Source organism: Dipodomys merriami, unplaced genomic scaffold, assembly GCF_024711535.1.
Source record: "Dipodomys merriami isolate MVZ:Mamm:240054 unplaced genomic scaffold, mDipMer1.0.p SCAF_47, whole genome shotgun sequence".
NCBI classification, from domain to species: domain Eukaryota; kingdom Metazoa; phylum Chordata; class Mammalia; order Rodentia; family Heteromyidae; genus Dipodomys; species Dipodomys merriami.
This window is the reverse complement of record NW_027206035.1, coordinates 1670287-1691543: the sequence shown is the minus strand read 5'-3', so window position 1 is coordinate 1691543 and position 21257 is coordinate 1670287.

Here is a 21257-nt window from a genome sequence, read left to right as displayed (position 1 = left end):
CCTAGACTGTAACACTCTGCTGCAAGGGGGTTCTTGGCTCCACATGATAGGATGCTAGCCATGAGCCAACAGGGAAGGGTCAGTGGCTAGGCCCTTAGTTCAAGGTCCATGACTAAGAAAAATAAACCAAAACAATTGTCTGCAGGAGAAAACTCCCTAGAGTTAGGTACATACATCTTTTTGTCCCTGTCATGGGGCTATCTGAGCCTCAAGTTTCTCATCTGCACAATCATCTGACTTGTGGAGCTCTTACAAGGACCAGATGAAAGAATGTACCCAGTGAAGGACTTAGCACACAACACCTCATGAAGCACTCATCACATAACTGTATCCCACACACTGTCAGTAGAATTAGGGTGCTTTCATCAATATCACCATTCTTTCAGAAATACATCACAAACCACACAATGTTCACATCTAATGATTTAGAGGGGTGGGTTTTATTGGGTAGGTAGAGTCAGCCACGGGGATTGCACTGAAAGGTTAGGGGTACTGTCCTAAGATCTTTTCCTCAAGGTTAGAGTTCTACCACCTTGAGCCACAGCTCAGAGTTTCACAGATTTCCTGCCAGCACTGGGTTTTTTAACCCACCAGTGTCAGATCTCAGTTCCCAAGGATCTTGGATGATGGGGTGAATGATCCAGCAGCATCTGGTTGTGTGGAGCTGAGTTGCAGCAGTTTACCTCTGGCTAAGTCAGGTTAGATGGAAGCTGTCAGCACCAGACTCCTGGCTTGCTCTGTGATGAAGTATTTGCAGTCCGATCCTTATACAGTTGCAGTCAGAACGTTCTATCTTTTTTGGTGCCATTCCTGGGTCTTGAGTAACACAGTCCCTAAGCTTTTATGCTCAAAGCTCCTGCTCAGCTGATTGAGCAACAGCATGACTTCTGGATTTTTCTGTGCATGTGGCAGTGAGGAATCGAACCCAGGGCTTTATACATATTAGGTGAGCACTCTAATACTGAGCCCTAGTAGTGACAAGTGAATAAACAGATAAATGTGTAGATTTGTAGATAGATAGATAGATAGATAGACAGACAGACAGACAGATGTAGATGCATGAAACAAGAGAGAGATGTCTGTATACTATGAAAATGCATATATGATATTACTACCAATTATTGGCAATTAAATTATGCCTTCCCTTTTTAAGTATCATGATTGCATACATAATAAAGCATTAATTGAAAATTAGTCATAGTAGTATAAATGTTGTGTAAAATTTTATAATATAATCAAACACTACTTATTTAATTGTTACTTTTATAACATTCCATTTGTATGGATGTACTTGAGAATGGGTTTCTTAGAATCTCTGACATTCATTATTGGCAATCCCAGGATTCGACCTCCACACCTAAGTTGCCAGTTTCGGCTATGGCTTCCTTAATAGTCCGCCAAACATCAGCAATGCAAGGTCACGTACTCTTTCTTTGCCTTGTCATTTACATCCAGGATGGTCACAATACAAAGGAAAAAAAATAAAACCATCTTCTTGAACTTCTCAGTTTTATGCTTCTCCTTTTTTTTGCCAGCCCCAAGATTTGAACTCTCCTAGGATCCAAGGGTTGGCTGTGGAAGAGGTGCCAAGACTTGAGAGCAAGCCCTGTGCTCGGCTAATAATAATAATAATAATAATAATAATAATAATAATAATAATAATAATAATAATAATAATAATAATAATAATGCCCTGGTTTGGAATTTACACTATTTTTCTGGAAGGCCTTGTATCTTGTATTTGAACTCAGGGTCTGGATAATTTTGTGGGACTGTGGATGAAGGGGAAAGGCTTATCATTCTTGAAGATAAGAAATTCAGAACAGTTCCCAGGGCCTGAAATGAAGCCCCCCAGCACTGAAAAAAGTAATATTAATATATGAGATCTATTTACATACATGGGTTTAATGAATATGATGTTTAATACCCTTATTTATTTAGTATTATTACACATATAACAGTTCTTTTATTACATCATATCACATAGGATATATTTGCATGTGGATTATACATCATACTGAGACCCAGGACTTTAACAGAAAAGGAAAAAAATAATGTGTCAAAATTGGCTTCTTACTCCACGAATAAATTTTTGGACATGCTGGGATTTCAACTTATGGCATACAATGGCCAATCCATAAATGGGGTCACAGTCTTAGCACACCAGCCTCTAGCAAACTGAGCTGCCAGAAAGTTCTGAGGACCCGTAATCAAGCCACAGGAGTACACAATATAGACAGATAGATAGGTAGATTTGTAGATAGATAGATAGATAGATAGATAGATAGATAGATAGATAGATAGATAGATAGATAGATAGATAGATAGATAGATAGATAGATAGATAGATAGATAGATAGATAGATAGATAGATAGATAGATAGATAGATAGATAGATAGATAGAAAAGATAAATAGATGTGTAGATATATATAAATGCAGAGAGAGAGGGAATGTGTGGATATTAAATTATATATATAATAACCAATTATTAGTTATCAAATTATGCCTCCATTTAATGAAGTATCACGTTTGAATATTTATAAAAACATTAATTAAAAATTAGTCAATATCCTTCCATTAGCGAAATCATACCATGGTGATAGAATGGAACACATAAATCCAATAATTTTTATGTGGCATTCTAAAATAGGATCATGAATTAATTGCAAATTTAATTATTACTTTTATAACATTCCATTAGCATTCACATGAATAGGAATGAGTTTGTCAGGATCACCTTCAATTTGTGGGTGGCAATCTTGGCATTCGAACTCCAGGCTTGGGTAGTTTACTTATAATGCAAACCATTGGAATGACAGCGTGAAGATTTCAGAATGTTATGATTACAAAAAAGAACAAGAAGAAAAGAAAACCAGGAGCCAGGGGCTCCTGCCTGTAATCCTAACTCGTCAGGAGGCTGAGATATAGGGAATGCCAATTTGAATTCAACCGGGACAGAAAAGTCCAAGACATTCTTATTTCTAAGAGATCACAGGAAAAAAAACAAACATGAATTGGGCTGTGGCTCAAGGGCCGAGCACTACCTTTGAGCAAAGGTGCTCAGGGACAAGGTCTAGGCTCATAGTACAAACCTGGAACTGTCACCCACCCCAAAAAATAGGCAATAACTCCATGTCTCTGTGTGTGGATGGATGATGGATGGATGATAGGCATTCAGCAGGTTGCCCATGCCCAGCCCTCTAACCTGGGCAAGCTGGGACAAGCCTTGAATTGTACTAAGTCTGAGCCTACAGCTAACTGAACAGCCATTACTAACTGAAGCCCGATGGGACACCTAGCAGCCAGCCACTGCCTCTAGGGAGACCACAGTACCTATACTGTAGGAGTTGTAAAAGTTTCTGGCTCCATATTCTCTATCCCTCTGTAGAATGTGAGACTAGACCTCTGGGGCATGGTGGCTATCACTCATTTATCATTCCTCATTGCTGAGTCACAGGCTGGTCCCAAATCTTGGCAAAGGTATGAAATAGTCAGTAATATCTATGCCGAAAGTGATATGCCAATCAATTTCACCCTCATAATTCCTTTTATACGTGAGACTTGGTCTGTGAATGTGGCTTAGTAGTAGTGTGCTTACCTAGCACACACTAAGCCCTGGGTTTGATTGCTCAGTAGAACACAAACAGAAAAAGCCAAAAGTGGCACTGTGGTTTAAGTGATAGAGTGCTAGCCTTGAGCAAAAGAAGCTCAGAAACATGCCCGGAACCTGAGTTCAAGCCCAAAGACTGGAAAAAAAAGTGAGCCTGATGAGACATATTCTTCTGGGACTCAGAGGAAGATCAAGGTTATAGGTAAGAGGTAGGGTAGACGGCAGGTGCTGGTGGATCCCCCTGTAAGCTCAGATCTCAGGAGGCTGAGATCTGAGGATCCCAATTGCAAGCAGGAAAGTCTATATGAGACACTTTTCTCCAATTAAACATCCAAAAAGCCAGAAATAGAGCTGTGTCCCAAGTAGTAGAGTGTTAGCATTGAGCACAAAAGCTCAGGGATAGGATAGCATCCAGGCCATGAATTCAAACCCCAGGACTGGCACGCACATGCACACACACACACACACACACACACACACACACAAACACACACACACACACACACACACACACACACACACACACACACCATGATAAAGCGTTTGCCAGTCAGCCTGCAAAAGTTCCATCTCTAGCAACTCAATATTAAAAAAAAAAGAGGGTGAAGGGAAGGAAAGACTTGCTCCACGAGGTGATATAACCAGTGCCAAAGTTCCACAGGAGTTCTAAGATGTGGATTCAGGACAGAGGGTCTCAGGCAGAGGGTCCAACATGGGCAAAGGTCCTGAGGTGTGGTGGAGAGCAGATGGTGTGGGTAGGATGAAGGTTCTGTGGCTTCAGACAATTCTGGGAGGACATTCAAGGCTGGGTCAAGGTTTGTACTTGAGTCACAGGTAGGGTACACGGTCTGGTCCCAGAATGGGGTCCAGGGGGAAGATTAGCTTGCTTTTTACCAGGTACCCCAGCCATTTCCTGTGGCTGGAAGCTTATTTTTCACAGCTCTTGACCCTCAGTCCACCTTTGCGTGGAGGAGTCAAGGCAAACACAGGGAAGAAAGCTTACTTAAGAAAAGCTTCTAGCCCAATGCCACCAGTGGCTCAACCCCTGTAAATCCTAGCTACTCAGGAGACTGAGATAGAGATCATGGGTCAAACCAGCTCAGGGGAAGAAAGTTAGTGAGACTCTTCTTGCTAATTAACTACCAAAAGCCTGAAATGGAGCTGTGGCTCAAGTGGTAGAGTGCTAACCTTGAGGGAAAATGTTAAGAGACCAGAGCCCAGGCCCTGAGTTCAAGCCCGCGTACTGGCACAGATACAATAAAGAAAATCTTTCAGGAGCTCCTAGTCTATTGTGGTTAAAGGCCAGATCAGTCGGCCACCGGTGGCTCACACCTGTCCTCCTAGCTCCTCAGGATGCTGAGATGTAAGGACCAGGTTTCAAACCAGCCCAAGCAGGAATCCGGAGACTCTGATCTCCAAGGAACTTCCAGAAAACCGGAAGTGGCTCTTTAGCTCAAGTGGTAATCTGAAGAGCTTGGGGACACCACCCTGGCCCAGACTTCAAGCCCCATGACCAACACCTGGCCTGCTTGGACCTCCCTCTGTTGCTCTAGGTAGAGTACTTTCCAGTTGGCCACTGAGGGTCTCCCAATATCTAGGCGTCCTACAAGTCTTGAGAACAGCTTGTTTGGAGGCCATTACCTGTAGAGCAAGCCACAGTAACAGAGAAGGGTTGAGCCTTGGGGCATGGAGATAATCAGAATGGCATCTGTCATGGGTGTAATGTGGATCTGACCAGTAAATTGACATCTTAGACCATGGTTCTGGGCCAAGAGGGGCAGAAGCTGCAAGATATCACACCAGGTAATGCCTACGCATGTGGCATCATATGAGTGTGAATTTGTCAGGCACACCTTGGGCAGGTGTTGAGTTGGGCTCATGAAAGAATTGTAGGCTCAGGAATTCACAGCCAGCTGGTTGGTGCTTGTAGTAGTCACTGTCCCTGGAGTCCCAGGGACTCAGAGGCCTGCTTTCCACACCAGTGCTCAGGGGCAGATGAAGGTCTGTGATCATGGGCTGACTACAGACGAGCATCCATACTGTCCTTCCCATGGTCCTGTGGCCCCGTACATGGATGTATCTCTTTAGAGTTTACTGTGACTATGACTCAGGACTGCCCCCAGTTCTAGTTCAGCTTATCATAACCACCTTTGTGTGTGTGTGTGTGTGTGTGTGTGTGTGTGTGTGTGTGTGTGTGCACGCATGCATAAGCATTTTGGGACTAGGGCTTGATCTCAGGGCCTGGGCTCTGTCCCTCACTTTTTATATTCAGGGCTAGCACTCTACCAGTTAAGCCACAGCTTTTCTTCCAGCTTTTGGGTGGTTATTTGCAGAAGAGAGTCTCACAGATTTTTCTAGCTGGGCTGCCTCAGAATGGCAATCCTCATATCTCAGACTCCTGAGGAGCTAGGAATATGAGAGCATGAGTTATTACCATCTGGCCACAGTTTCTTTCTTGGCTAAAACAGACTACCTCTCTCCAGCTGAGCACCCATCTACAGCTACCCCTCCTAACCCTGGCTTCAGATGAAACATAACCTCCTCCCATGAGGAAAAATAATGGGATCAAGTTTAAGCTTTATGTTCTTCACACAGTCAGGGGCTGCTGGGAGTTGATGTGGAGGTCAGAGATCTATGCCAGGGCGAGAAGACAACTGTTAGAACAGAAGAGATTATAAAAACAGAGCCTTGCAGCTGTATGCCATTGGCTCATGCCTATAATCCTAGCTACTCAAGGCTGAGGCCTGAGGATCAATCAAGATTCAAAGCTAGCCTGGGCAGACTCTTATCTCCAATGAATCACCAAAAAGATGGGTAGCAGAGCTACTGTAGTTCAAGTAGTACAGCATCAACCTTGTGCAAACAAGCTAAAGCATACCACCGACGCTCTGAATTCAAGCCCTGGTAAACACATGCACACACACACACGCACGCACACACACACACACACACACACACACACACACACACACACACACACACACATACACACACACACACAACTTAGCAGGTGCCAGTGGCTCATACCAGCAATCCTAGATACTCTAATGGCTGAGCTCTTAGGGTGGCAACTTGAAGCCAACCCAAGCAGGAAAATATGTGAGACACTTCTGTCTATTAAACTACTAAAAAAGATGAATGGTGAGCTGTGGTTCAAGTGTTAGAGTGCTAGCCTTGAACAAAGGAAGCTCAGGGACAGTGCCAAGGTCTGAGTTCCAGCTCAAAGAATTTTTTTAAAGACACCCCTCCCCCAACCATGCCAAAAATCCAGATCTTGGTCATTCTAGATCTCACTTCCACTCCTGTCACTTCCACAGCACAAGTGGCCAGTATATGGCCAGCACTGGGTTAAGAAGTGAACTTACACAAGAGGTACGTAGCCAGGTCAAGGATAATGCCACAGAACATTGAGGTACGAGCCAAACCAGTCTCTCATCCCCCAGTTCCCTGACCCTAGAGATCAAAATCTGTGACTCTGTATTCTGGACATCAGGAATTATCTAGAAGGGCCTGAGAGATCCTGCTAGGGCCAGAAGATAGACTTGCCTGCAAAAAGATATCGACCAATATTTCCAAGCCACCTTGGCCTCACCTCCCATGTAGCCCCTCATCATCCTTGCTGGGTCAGCCTTCAGTCAGCCCTCAAGCTCGAGTTGGCCAGAGTCACTGGTAACCACCCTTCCTCCACTCCACTGCAAGCCTGCTGGGAGTAGGATGTGCAGCCAGAGGCCCAGCTGAAGAAAAGGACAAGACATCGCATGACAACTGATTCTGCCCCCCCCCCCAGAGGCAGGGGAGGACATATGCTAGCTGGCCCTGCTGACCCAGAATCCTTTGGAAGCAGACAAAGATATGGACAGTCGAACTTGGGCCCCAAAGAAAAACTGGAATATTCAGGTATCTGGAAATTTAGAACTCATTATAGATCCTGATAGGGGGCTAAAGGCAAGGTTGCCATGGAGGATGGGCACCATACGAATTCAGGAATAGGCAGACAGGCACTCAGGTAGTGGACAGAGAAAGATGAGGGAAAAATACATACATACACACACACACACACACACACACACACACACACACAACTATAAATAAAACAAACAAACGGGTAGCCCAAGGCCCTGAGCACATGAATATCCCAACCCCCGAGAAGATGGCAGTATTGTCCTCAGACCAAGTGTAGACAAAACTCAGAGCCTCTCACACATCTGGAATGGCTCCTAACACAGCATAGCATTTCCTACTGTACACAAAGCTATGAAGAAAACTCAGCCACCTTATTTTTGGTTGTCGGTCATAGGGTTTCAACTTTGGGCCTGCACACAGTCCCTCAGCTCTTCAGCTGAAGGTGTGCGTTCTAACACTGGAGCCAGAGCACCACTTCCGGTTTTCTGGTGGTTCACTGAAGATAGTCTCACAGACTTTCTTGCCCAAGTTAACTTTGAACTGTGATCCTCAGATCTCAGCTTCCTGAGTAGCTAGAATGACAGTTGTGAGCCACTGGCATCGCCCAAAGAGCCACCTTCTTACACAGAGTACTTTCCCTGATGATGATTATTTCTCAAGGCCAGTGCTCTACTACTTGAGCCATGGCCCACTTACAGTTGGGGTTGGAGATGAGACTCTCATGGGACTTTCCTGCCTCAGTTGGGAAATAAGATCCTCTGTATCGCAGCCTCCCAAGTAGCCAGGATGACAGGCATGAGCCACCAGCACAGGGCTTATGGTCTCTCATTCTTTAGAATTTCCACCTAGTCCTCCTCTAGACAGTACCACCTAGACACTCTTTAACCTCCCTCACGGACAGCAAACTGAGGCTTGGAATCTGGGTAGGATCATGGACATTAAAGGGCTCCCTTCACATCACTACCCCTCTCTAAGTTCCCATCCACCTCCTCTGGATGGCCTAGTCATCTGGGCAGATCAGACCCACTAGGTCATCTGGGGGCTGCCCTGTATCCCCCTGCCCCTACCAACTGGTACCTGAGGATTTCTGGGGCCAGCTACTCCATATCCAGTTGGAAGACATTAGGAGGGTTGCTGATAACCAGTTCCATGGGTGCCCGGGCAGTAGGAGTGTCCAAATCCCCTCTTTCAAAGGAGATACAAAGCATAGATGGATCTACTAAGAGCTACAGGGCAAGGCCATCCACCTGTCACCTAGGTCCCTTGGAGTGCTGTTATATGTTGACAGTCCTGGGGCTTGACCTCGAGGCCAAGGCACTGTCCCAGAGCTACTTTTGCTCGAGGCAAGTGCTCTTCCACCTGAACCATGGTTCCACTTCTGGCTTTTTCTGTGTATGCGGGACCTAGGAATCAAACCCAGGGTTTCCTGTGTGCTAGGCGAACTCACTGCTGCTAAGAGACAATCTCAACCCTGGATAGCTGTTCTTCTGTGACACTTTGGGCCTGTCTTGGGACAGACTTTCACATCTTTACTGAGTTTGTCACCACTAGCCCTGGCTGGAAATGAACATGCTCAGCTATGTTGTCCTTTATCTACAGCATCTTTGCTCTCTGTTCTTCCTGTCAGATCCTCCTTGTTAAGCAAGACCCCCTGTCAAGTGCTGCCTCTAAGAAGCCTGCTCCAATCACCCTGGCAGAGAGGGATCTTCTCTTCTCTGCAGGCTTCTGGCCTTGTCAAGCTCTGCCTACCAGCTGGTGTGTGTTCAGAAAGCACAAAGGGGGAAGGTCTGGCTTTTACCACCCAATTTCTGAAGGCTCTGATACACTACCCAGAGACTGGTGCTGTATCACACTCTGGAAGAGAGCACTCAAGGCTCAAGCAGTCTGGGGGCAACACATGGGACCCTTTCTTTATGTGGGCTTGGACTGAGGATCTGGGAGCTGTCTCTGAATTTTTGTGCTCAATGCTGGTGCTCTATCACTTGAGCTACAGCTCCACTTCTAACTTTTTGGTGGTTCCATGGAGAGTAGAGCCTAACTGGCTTTCCAGCTTATGGCTGGCTTCGAACTTTGATCCTCAGATCTCTGCCTCCCAAGTAGCCAGGATGTCAGGCAGGAGCCTGAGCCAGAGGTGACAGGCACCACAGCCTTTCTTTTGAGCTTCTGTTTATCTCATGTCAACTAGCAAGCCCTAGTTAAAATAGTCATTTACAGGGGATCAAGTTCCTCTCCTAGGTCAGTTAATCCAAGGAGATAAAGTGTTTTTGGAAAAGACTACTCTGAGTTGGCCTAGGTGAGTGTGTGTGTGAGAGTATGAGTTTCGGGGATACTTACCCCAATGTCCGCAGTGCCTCATCCTCCCAGTGGTGAGTAAATCCAGGATCCCCATCCCAAGGAGGGAAGGTAGGGGATGGTATTTAAGGTCATATCAAGAGGGATGATCTAAATACTATCCTGCAGCTCAAGCCGGGAGGGATAATAGACAGAAGGAGAGGTTTAGAGAAACATCAAGGGAAGCCCCTTACGTTTGGATTCAAGCACCAGAGAGAAGACTGAATCCATCCTTTTTGGTAGTAACATAACAGGTGTCCACTATTCATTTATTTTATTTTTTGTGAGTCCTAGGGCTTGGGTTCGGGGCCTCGGTGTCATCCCTGAGCTTCTTTTACACAAGGCTGAGGCTCTACCACTTGAGCCACAGCACCACATCTGGCTTTTATTCTGGTGGGGGGAGGTGGTTTATGGGAGATAAGAATATCACAGACAATCCTGCCTGGGCTGGTTCTGAGTCACAACCATCAGACCTCAGCCACCAGCACCTGTTCACCACCATCCATTATAATCCCCTAGGGCCAGTCCCAGGCCACCCACACTGCACCCTCCATGTTTTGAGAAAGCAGACTTAGGTGGGTTTGATACTTCAACAGCCTACCTACCTTTGAGCATTTTTCTGGGTCAGTCTGATAGCGGCTTCTTTCTTGTCCACAGCAATGACTTGGCTCTGTCACAAGAACAAATGTCCCCCAGGAGGTGTCAGGCCTGGGGTCTTTCCTCTGCACACTGCCCCCTCTCCCCAAAATGACACAAAGCAAAAGTAGACATAGAGTGAATTCATTTTCTTATCATCAGGGTCTGGCCCAATATGTGGTGGTGAGGATCAGAGGCCCGGGATCGTGCTGTGCAGTTGGAAAACGCGATCCCTCCTCATCCACTTTGGTTAGCAGAGAATAGTGGAGAAGGACTCAGCAGACGGACTGACAATGAATAGCCATCATGGTCTAGCCTGGGCACAGAGGGGCATACTTCAGGGAACTAGTTCAACAGGCTGAGCAAGACAGCTCCTGACCCACAGCCCACCTCCAGAATGAGAGGGACATCTTGGGTCCCAGCTACATGGGGACACTACGCCACCTCCTGCAGCACCCATTCAACAAGTTCCTGTGAGAGAGAGAGAGACAGACAGACAGACAGACAGACAGACAGAGAAAGGGAGACAAAGAGAGAGAGAGAGAGAGAGAGAGAGAGAGAGAGAGACAGAGACAGAGACAGAGACAGAGACAGAGACAGAGACAGAGACAGAGAGAGAAAGTCAAAAGTACACTTAAGCCATGTGCCGGTGGCACAGGCCTATAATGGTAACTACACAGGAGGCTGAGATATGAGGATCATGGTTCATAGCCAGCACAGGCAGGAACATCTTTGAGACTCTTATCTTCAAAGAACCACCAGAAAACCAGGAGTGGTGCTGCGGTACAAGTGGTAGAATGCTAGCCTTGATCTTAGGGCCTCGGGGACAGCACCCAGGCCCAGATTTCAAGCCTCTGACTGACAAGAAGTCAATTTCCTACCACAAGAAGTGGACTGATTAGCACCCATAGTCTTAGGGAGCATGGCAGAGAAGTCAGGCCAAGCTTCCTGTAAGTTGGGGGGAAATGAGTAGGCCATCCAGCTTCTCCGTGCCTCGTTTTCCCCAGCTGCAAAACTGAACACAGTGAAGGATCCCTTTCCTCATGGGGATAGGGTAAGGATGAATGACAGCCATGTTTTGTTTCATAATCCCATACCTGTTGCATGATAAATAACAGGCCCCTTCTGAGCCCTTTCCAGCTATCTTCTTTTCATATGCTCACAGAATTGCCAAGAACTGAGCATGGCGCAACATGTCTACCATCCCAACTACAGATGACCACGCATGGTGGCCCATGCCTGTCACAGGAGAACCGTGATCCAGCCCAGCCTGAGCATATATTGAGTCTCTATCTTGGAAATGACCAAGAAAGAAAAATTTAGCTCCCATGGTAGAAGACCTGACTGGAAAACCTAGGCCTTGAGTTCAAAATCTAATATACCAAAAAGAATCAGAGGCCTGGTGCCAGAGTCTCATGCCTATAATCCTATCTACTCAGGAGACTCAGATCTGGAAATCACAGGTCAAGATTTAAAATAGGGTTGGCTCTCCCCTCAGATGTCATGATCAGAAGACCCAGAGTCTGACCGATGCCAATATGCCCCATATTAACAGGACTCACATCCTTACTAAATGCTGGTCACACTCTCTGTCCCCCTGGGGAGCCACCCCCTGTGGGCCCCACCCCCAGGTCCTCCCAAACTCCCTCTGCCACCACCAGGCCCAAGTGAGTAGACAGTTCCAGGGCACAAAGATCCCTTGGTCAGTATGTGGCGCTGTAGCTCAAGTGGTAGAGCGCTTGCCTTGAGCTGAAGAGCTGAGGGACAGCGCCCAGGCCCAGAGTTCAAGCCCCATGACCGACCAAAAAAAAAAATATCCCTTGGTCTTATAATTTAAAGGTGTTGAGTCCCCTTCAAGCGTCTCACCCTTCCAGGCCCCCAGACTTCAGCCACAAAGCCCATGCACCCCCCAAAGATAGTGGTTAGAAGTTACAAAAAGGCCCAGATCTCCTTGTTACAACCCACTTCCACACACACTCACTCACACACAAACATACAAACAAACACACACACACACACATAAAACCGGCTCCTGTCTGTCATCCTAGTTACTCAGGAAGGTGAGGTCTGAGGATCACTTTTAAAAGTCAGCCCTTGCAGGAAAGTCTGACAGGCTCTTATCTACAGTGAACTACCAAATAGCCACAGAGGGAGCACTAGCTTTGACCACAAAAGGCCCAGTTCTTGTACCTTCAAACACACACACAGACACAGAAACAGACAGACAGACAGACACACACACACACACACACACACACACACACACACACACACACACACACACAGATAGCCCAAAGGTTCAGCAGTCCCTGAAAACAGAACCATGAACTCATTCCATTAGGATCACATCCCACCCTCAAGAAGGTGGCACTACCGACCTCAGACCCACTGAAAACAAAACATTGAGCCTCTCACATATCTGGAATGTCTCATAGACCAGCATGGCATTTCAAACCGTACACACTGCTATGCAGAAAACTTAGCCACCTCTTTTTTTGTTGTTGGTCATGGGGTTTGAACTCTGGGACAGGTCACTGTCCCTCAGCTTTTAAGCTGAAGGTGAGCACCCTCCCACTTAAGCCACAGCGCCACTTCCTGTTCTCTGGTGATCCATTGGACATCAAGTCTCACAGACTTTTCTGCCCAACCTGGCTCTGAACCATGGTCTTCACATCTCAGTCTTCTGAGTAGCTAGGATGACAGCTGTGAGCCACTGGTGACTTCCGGTTTCAGCTACCTTCACATACCCAGAGGAAAACCATCTTATAAGGCCACAAACTTCTTGCAACCCTTCACTTCAGATTTTGTCACCAAGCATCCAAATCCTTCTTTATTGGAGAGAATACAGACACAGCAATCCCACCTCTGCACCCATTCGCCCACTCGCTGCCTGCCACAAGCCATGTCCTCTTGAAGCTGTGGCTTCAAGCTGGGGTAAACTTGGGGAGTTCTTAGAAATGTCTGTACAGTGGGGCAAGCACCTGGTCTCCCAACCACAGCACCCCTCTCTTTGTCCCTCCCACACCTGAACCATCCTTTGCAGGCAAATATGTTTTACTTTGTTTCTTTTTCAGTTGTGGGGCTTGAACCCTAGGCCTGGGTGCTGTCCCTGAGCATTTCAGCTCAAGGCGAGCACTCTACTACTTAAGCCATAACACAACACCACTTCTGCTTTGGAGATAAGAGCTTCAGGGTTTTTCCTGCCCAGGCTGGCTTTGACCCTGATCCTCAGATCTCACCTCCTGAGTACCTAGGATGACAGTCATGAGCTAGTGCCACCCGGCCAAAGATACTTTTCCATGCCTCTCAACCTATCCCTTCAGGAGACTGAGATCTGATGACCACATTTGGATGCCACCCTTGGCAACAAAGTCCAAGAGATCTCTTTATCTCCAATTATAAACACCCAAACAAGTTGGAAGTGGAGCTGTGGCTCAAATGGTAGAGTGCTAGATTAGAGTATAAATGACAAGGAATAGGACCCAGTCCCTAGTTTCAAGCTTTTTCTAGCAAAGACCCACCCAAGAAAGGGAAGCAGGTGGGCATATGGGAGCTGAAAGCTCACACATAATACTCGACTCCCAGAACAGACCCCATCCTGCTCTGATTCTCTAGATTCTATGTCCTACATCATGGTAATCTTAGATGGAACTTACCATGCACCAAGTTAGGATTTTCAAATACAATCGCATATTCAGGATCCCCTGACCTTATCAAAGACTCAAGATCTCTCACTGTCCTGCCTCTTCACTGGGTATGGAGGTGAGGTCTAGTTATCCAACCACAGGATGTGGGAATGAAAGGATTTCTTGGCCAAGGCATGCAGATTCAAGGGCTCCTGGTCCCTCTCTCTCAGGAAGGAGAAAAGGGCTGATCTATCCCGGAATGTTCCTGGGTTGTGAGTATCTTCAAAGAAACAACCCTGCTCAGAGACCAGTGCCTCTGGTTTTCCCACCAGCCTCTATCCAAACCTGCCCCACCTTCAGTCTGCCCTCTCTGAATCTCAGATCTGCCACCTAGACTAAAGGCTGAGCCACCAAAGAGACCCATCTCTGCCTCTGAGAAAGGCAATCACGGGGTCCTATTGCCCCATAGAGCAAGTCTGGGTCAACAAGGGTCCTTACTCCCACCCTCATTCCTTGGCTGTCTTGTGCTAGTGGCCAGCTTACTTCTGTCTCTGGAGGAGGAAAGAACGGGGTGGGGTGTCAACTTCAGATTGAGCCTTGGAAAATCCCAGTCCCCAAGGATGTACTGCACAGGCATCCTACAGTGGACGATAGCCAGGTGGTCAATGGAGAACCCAATGTGCCAGGACTCTTAATGTGTGGCTGGGTCAAAGGCCCTATCACTTTTGGTCTAGGTTGTCAGGCAAAGTCATGGCTCCAATGTCCTGACATTCCTGACCTGTGATCGTTCTCCCTCTTCATCTTCCTGCTTATCCTGCCCCCCACCCCGACACTGCCTCACACCAATACCTCCCTAGCCCTTGGACAGCTTGTTTTTAATGTGACCAGAAAATAAACTCATTGGCGCCAGGGATGATTGAAACCTGGTTTCTTCATGTGCTGTGGAACCAGCACTGGAAACTCTCATTTTCTATGACCCCTCCAGAGCCTGGCGCACACTGTAATTCTTTGTTGGATAAATAAATGAGCATCTGTCTACAAAAATACTACAGAAAAGTCCCATCCCATTCGTGTAAGCATCCTGGTGAGCGAGGCAAAGCCTGATGTAGCTCTCCCACAGTTCTCCCTCCTCCCTCTTCCCACTATCCTGGTGCCACCAAACTTAACTGTTTTGGCTCTGAAGACATGATCCACAGTGTACTTGCTGGATTCCAGAGCCTCTGGGATGCCTATCTTCTCAAAGATCTCTGGCCAGCGGTTGACCAGCTCTGTGGCACTCAATTCCCCACTCAGGTGTGAATGAGGTTGCCATGAGCTGAAGGCTAGGCTCAAGGGGCCTACTCTCCTACCGCTGGGGCCAACCAGGATGGCCAACCACATCTGAACCCCCAAGTTTCATGTTATAGAGGAAGGATCCTCGAGGCATCTTGGGTTTCTAAATCTCCCAGAGTCCAGTGCAGGTGCTGCGAATCCTCTCTACTCTCAGCTGGCAGGCTAGGGATGGTGAGGTCACAATCTCTGCTCCCCATGACATCCTCAATGTTATGTCTAGGTCACAGGACCCCCACCAAGAAGACTGCCGAGAGTCAGACTCTACAGCTGTTTTATTTAAACGGGCTGCAGCTCAGGCCTTGTCCTACACTCTGACACAGTGGAGCCCAGGAGGAGAGCCCCGAGCTAAGTATTTACAGGTCTTATGAAGGCACATAACTAGGTGCTTTAGCACCACGTGTTGCTGTGCTCTGAAACAAGCAACAAATGGTCACTGCCTCAAGTACTTTAACCTTCACTCAACTCTGGGGGTCACACTAGAGAGAGTCAGAGGAGAATCAACAGCAGCTGCATAAAAGCAATCTAGGCACAACGTTCATAGCAGGAGACCATCTGGCTTGGGAACTTTGCTTGTGATACTTTGAATGTCATTGATTGTTGGCTGAAACGGTCTGTCTAATTTGACCCATAATCCCAGGCGTTAGTGGAAATTGCCAGCTTCAAGAAAAAAACCCTGGAAAAGGTGACATTTCAGTTGTCCCAATCAAACTGCCCACAGCAGTTTACAGAAACGCATTCAGCAAGCCCTAGCTAACTGCCATGGCCTGATACCAAGCAGGCTCCAGCAAGGGGAAATGTACTTGCCTACCACTGCCCAGCTGGAAACAGCACAGGCAGGACACACATTAGAGTCTGCAGGACTCCAGGGAGGACTTCCCACCAGTGCACTCCCCCGGGAGGAAATCCACACCACCAGTGGGGTCCCAGAGCCCCCTGCCCAGATGCCCATGGTCACCATCAATGCCCTGGGTAATGTTGCCTCTCATCCTCATTGCAGATGGTGAACCATCTGCAATGTCACACCCTTCACCATTTCCCAGACCCTCCTAGCTTCACAGCCCCTGCCCTACTGCCCCCCTCCATCTCATTCCCTAATTACATTTGGCAGACACATTCCCAACCCTTGAATTAGCTCCAACTATACAAACAAGAGCAGACTGTCTGGCTGGAGGAGTGCAGCTGTGGTCACACTCATCTCACAAGCCTTTAGGCTTAAGACAGAAGGTGTCCACTTTGGTCTGAGGGTCACACAGGCCTCCTAGGGGAGACCCACGCAGGCCCAGCAGCTACTGTGGGCTATAGAAAAGAGGGAAGAGAGAGGTGGAAACAACATCTACTGAAATCTTCCGCAAAGGAGCCATGAAACAGTGAAGGTGAAAACAAAAATTATGGCTGGTCTCACACTTGGCATTGAAAAAAGAACAACAAATACACACACTCACACACACAAATACAGAACAGTGACTGTAGACTCATCCATGCAGCACCTGCAATTTGCCAACTGATCACTCACCTGAGCACAGTCAGGCTCTCTCTCTCTCTCTCTCTCTCTCTCTCTCTCTCTCTCTCTCTCTCTCTCTCTCTCTTTCATGCACACACACACATATACATAGACTCAGAGTAGTGCCTCTCCTGAGTTTGTTGGTTCCTCATTTGGGACAATGTACAAGCTGGAGCACGAAAGTTTCCTTGTCAGAACCAGGGACTCAACCCAAGGAAGCACCGCTCTAATAATGCTGAACCACCCTGCCTCTCCCTATCTCCAGGGCCAGACACTTTCCCTTGGGAATAACCAGCCTTGACTCCCCCTTCACCAGAACCCTAGGCCAGGACTCTGGGTAAAGGTGTCCTAAGACAGGTGGCTCTTCAGAGCCTGGACTGAAAATAAGCAGGAGGTCATGGTGCCCCCAGAGAAGTGCCTGACCCGGGGTAGGTGCAGGGTTGGGGAAATGGATGGGTCCTAAAGGCTACATACATGGATGAACTTTCTACTTCCAGCCTAAATGCTTCTGGGTGACTTGGTGGATTCTTGGGGAGGATGAGGAAACCAGATGGACCTAGAGCACCAGCAGATGGTGGCAGAGCTGGGAAATGTGATCACCCTGTGAGAGATGTTGACAGCTGGAGTGGAGGGGGACAGGCAGAGTGTATGTGTGTTTGAGGGGCGTGTTTTTCCCAGACATTCACCTTCTATCTGACCCCTAGTGCCCCCACCTCCCTAGTGGGCTCTTCTGGGACTCTCCTCGGGGGAAAGTGTGACCGAGCACAAAAGACAAGGGGTCACACAGAAGGGGGGGCTATCTTCTGCATCCAACACTCCCCACCCCCAGAAAAAAGGAAAAATCCCAAGAAGGCAGGTGTGGAGGTGCTGCTCCCCACCTCTGAGTAAAGCCACCAGGTTCCCCCAAAGGAGAGGAAGGGTGCAGATGCATAGCTCTTTGGCTCCCACTGCTCTAGGCAAGGGGCTAAGTGGTGCCTCCTCTTCACCCATCCCTGCATCTTCCTGTTTCCTGGGACACTGGCCGCTAGGGATGGGGGTAGGATCCCAGGATCAACATCCACTCCCCCACTCCACCACTCCTGGGGCGCATTTGTGGCAGAGTCAGGGCTGGCCTGTCTGGTGCTGGGGAGGGGCGTTTGGGACACAAGAAGGGAGGCAGGAGTCAGGGGTCTGAGTCTGTGGGGGGTGGGGGCTAGTGGGAGGTCGTGAGGTGCAAACCCGTGGGGCTTCCACTGGGGACCGAGACCCGGTCAGGGCAGCAAGGAGGCCAGGGGTGCACCATTGCTGGATGACTCCAAGAGGTGCTATGGGCCCAAGCTGGCAGCAACCTGTTTCAAACGCGGTGCCATGGGGAGGGCAGGAGAAGGGGCCGGGGCAGGGGCGGGCAAGTGGCAGGGCTGAGCTCGCCCCCTCCACAGCTGAGCTCCTGGTGCAGGGACCTTGGACTCAGGGCCTACCTGGCCTCTGAGCCTCCCTGGGGCTGTGAGAAGTATGTGCCTGCTGTGCTAGCTTTGTGTCCTCTGTGCTCCTGGCCCAGACCTCTGCTCCTACAGCAGTTAAGGCCAGTCATGATGCTGCCACCCCTGGTGCATGTGCCTGCTCTTCTCTGTTCTCTCTCTGCCCCCACTTCTCACCCAGGCTGCCCAGCCCCTGCTGCGCAAGTATGCCAGCTCCCATGTGCCCCTGGCTGCAGCAACTATGTGCCGCTTCAGCCACACCCTGTCCTCCCCTCAGTCACACCCCCTCCCCACCTCGGCCATGCCCCCGCCCCTGGGTTTGTGCTGCCCTGACTCTGCCCTAAGGCTACCAGCCTATGGCAGAAGCAGCCTCACTTCAGCTCAGGGTTTCCCCCCATCCCCAGAAGCTGCCTGGGGGAACTGAAGATTCCCCTCAACCACTGGGGGAGACTCTTCTCCATCCACCCCACACACCAAGCAGGTGCAAGGTAATGGTCCTTTTGTGTGTGTGTGTGTGTGTGTGTGTGTGTGTGTGTGTGTGTGTGTGTGTGTGTGTGTGTGTGTGTGTGTGTGTGATTATCCTCTCAAGGACTCAGAACATTGAATCTTTTGGGATGACAGCACACAGCACACTTTAAAAAAACCACAAGGGACCCTGTGTAATGGATTCAGCACAATGTGCCTTTTGAAAGAGCCAGCAAATAGCAACTTTTGGAATCCTCATGGTAATTTAATTACCAATAAGATTAGACAGGCCATTTTGACATCACTAAACTTAAATATCATAATATTATGACATTATATGTCATAGTGACATTATAGACATATTGCGAATTCCTATTCTGTGATTTCATTCTATTACAAGCTAGCAATATTGGTGGATATCAGAAATCCATTGTGACCTCAGTCATTGTGACATGAAAATCTCTTTGTGACATCACAGTGCCATTGTGATATCATTAACCTGTTCTGACATCACAAACCTGACCTGTCCATTGTGACCTCATCACCAATGTGCCATCACAAAGCCATTGTGATATCACATTGCTATTGTGACATTACAATCACCTTGATGCCTCCCAAACCCTTTATGACATCTTTAGCACCTTTGAAAAAACACATGGCCTTTGTGACATCACAGTCCCTTTGTGTATCCATATCCTCATTGTGAAATATCAATTGAGATCAGATATGCCATTGTGATATCACAAAGCATTTACAATATAATCATTGATGTGACATCACATTGTCATTATGACATCAGGTCATTGTGACATCAAAAATCTGTAATGACATCATACCACTATGACACCACATTGTCATTGTGACAACATATATACATTATGAAGGCTTATTATGTGATTGCGTTGTATTTCAAATGTGGGTTCATATCAAAAACACATTTTGACTTCATAACAATTGTGACTTGACAATTCTTTTGTGATATAATATTGCCATTGTTATATCTCTAAACAACCGTGACAACTCAAACATGTCCTATCCTAAGTTTTGTGAAATGTTGCCACTGTGTTAGGCCCATTGAGAGCTCAATCTATTTTCGACCTCATATTATTTCAGGTATGACATTAAATATTATAAATATACTGTGAAATTATGAATATTGTTACATCACACTGCTAGATGTAATGACCATTGTGTCACATTGTCACAAATCTGTTCTGACTTCATCACATTTGTGCCAACAAATGACTTTGGAATCCTCAAAATCCCATTCTAAACTCATGTACTCATTATGAGTTAATGACAATTGAGGTCTGGAATGCCATTTTCACATCACCAAACTACTGCGACATCACAAAACTACTTTGAACTCATCACTATTATGACATCACCAACTAATTGTGATATTACAACACTCTTATGACATTATAATTTGACAGCATATTGCAATTGTGATATTACTGAACTCTCATGCTTTCACAAACCTATTATGATCTCATCACATCTTAGAAAATTATGGCCTTTGAGACATCAAGCTCCTTCCATGAACTTGTATCATTGTGAACTTGTAGCAATTGAAAATTGAAATAAGATGTGATATTGCAAACTAGTTTTGACATCACTAACCCATTTTTATATCATGAACACTTTGACAACCAGAACCTGTTAGGAAACTTAGCACTTTTGACAAAAACACATGGCCTTTGTTTTATCACAGTTCATTTGTTTATGTCATTGTGACTTCATCCTCATATCCTCACTATAAACTAATGGCAATTAAGATCTGACATGCCATTGTGACATCATAACCAGTGTGACATCAGACTGTCATTATGACACCATCAGCTCATTGTGACATCACCAAGCTATAGTGACATCATAGCATTATGACATCACATTGCCATTTTGCTGACATAGACACATTGTGAATGTATATCTTGTGATTTCATTCTATTTTAAATGTGGCCTTTCAGTTGATATCAGAAACACATTGTGACCTCATAACTATTGTAAGATAATAAACCCTGTGTGACATAACCAGTGTTGTTATGACATTTTTAGCTTATGGTGGCATCACAAAATAATGACAGTATAGCATTTGCCATTGTCATTGTGAAATCATTGTCACATTATGAATGCCAAATCTGTGATTTCATTGTATTTGAAATGTGGTATGTAGGTTGATATCAGAAACTCATGGTGATGTCATAACCATTGTCACATCAAAATCCCTTTTTGACATAAATTTGGCAATGTGACATCACACTGGCAATGTGATGCTAGTAAGGCATCGTGATATCACAATGGTCATGAACTCACCATGGATTTCTGGTATCAACCGACATGCCACATTAGAAATAGAATCAAATAACATAATAGGCAAACACAACGTGTCTA